Here is a 590-nt window from a genome sequence, read left to right as displayed (position 1 = left end):
GGGTGGTGGCGGGGAGGGGCCACTGCTGCCTGGGGGTGGGGGCCCAGCTCGGCCTCGTGGGGGCTCCGCTCGCCGCTACCTTCACTAGGCTCGCTCGGATCCCGCCTCAGCGCCGCCGACCGCCGCCATCTTGGAGAAGGAGAGAAAAGCGCGAGCGGCCAGGGAGCCTCAGTCGAGCCCAGAGCGCAGACTCCGCTTGGGAAGGGGAATCCCGTTGGTGCAAGAGTGCCGAGCGCATCGAATGAGACGCTGGGCTTGCAGAGCTCCGGAGCTGTCCTGTAGTGAGAATTTGCTCTGTGCCGGGCTTGGGCTAGAAGTTTTACCAGCACGATAGCATTTGATTCTCACTGCATCCCTGTGAGGTAGGTTTTGTCACATTTTACAGGTGAGAAACAGGCCCAGAGGGAGGGGTTAAATGATTTGCCCAAGGATACACAGGTAGTTGGAATGGGAGATAGATACTACTCCCAAGTCTTCTGATTCTCAGTGAAGTGCTCTTTCCAAAAGACTTTGCTATTTCCTTCGGGATATTTTTATACAGTAATTCCTGTCTTTGCAAAACCTAGACCATGCAGATTAATAGCAGTGGT

The 590-nt window shown here is 55.6% G+C and overlaps 1 protein-coding gene across 4 annotated transcripts in view; it reads right to left on the bottom strand.

Annotated features, from left to right (window-relative positions):
• The window catches only part of HMGXB4 (HMG-box containing 4), a 31,428-nt gene extending 31,283 nt beyond the window's left edge, over positions 1–145 (bottom strand). For 2 of the 4 annotated variants that reach the window (XM_024743489.1, XM_024743488.1), the window contains exon 1: positions 80–136. The gene's annotated coding sequence lies outside the window, so the exon portion shown is untranslated. Of the gene's footprint in view, positions 1–79 lie in introns of all 4 variants that reach the window. The other 2 variants (XM_024743487.1, XM_024743490.1) reach the window with 2 other exon arrangements.
• Between the last annotated feature and the right edge of the window lie 445 nt (positions 146–590).

The sequence above is a fragment of the Neophocaena asiaeorientalis genome, unplaced genomic scaffold (assembly GCF_003031525.2).
Source record: "Neophocaena asiaeorientalis asiaeorientalis breed wild unplaced genomic scaffold, Neophocaena_asiaeorientalis_V1.1 scaffold332, whole genome shotgun sequence".
Lineage (NCBI taxonomy): Eukaryota > Metazoa > Chordata > Mammalia > Artiodactyla > Phocoenidae > Neophocaena > Neophocaena asiaeorientalis.
This window is presented reverse-complemented; position numbering and strand designations above follow the sequence as displayed.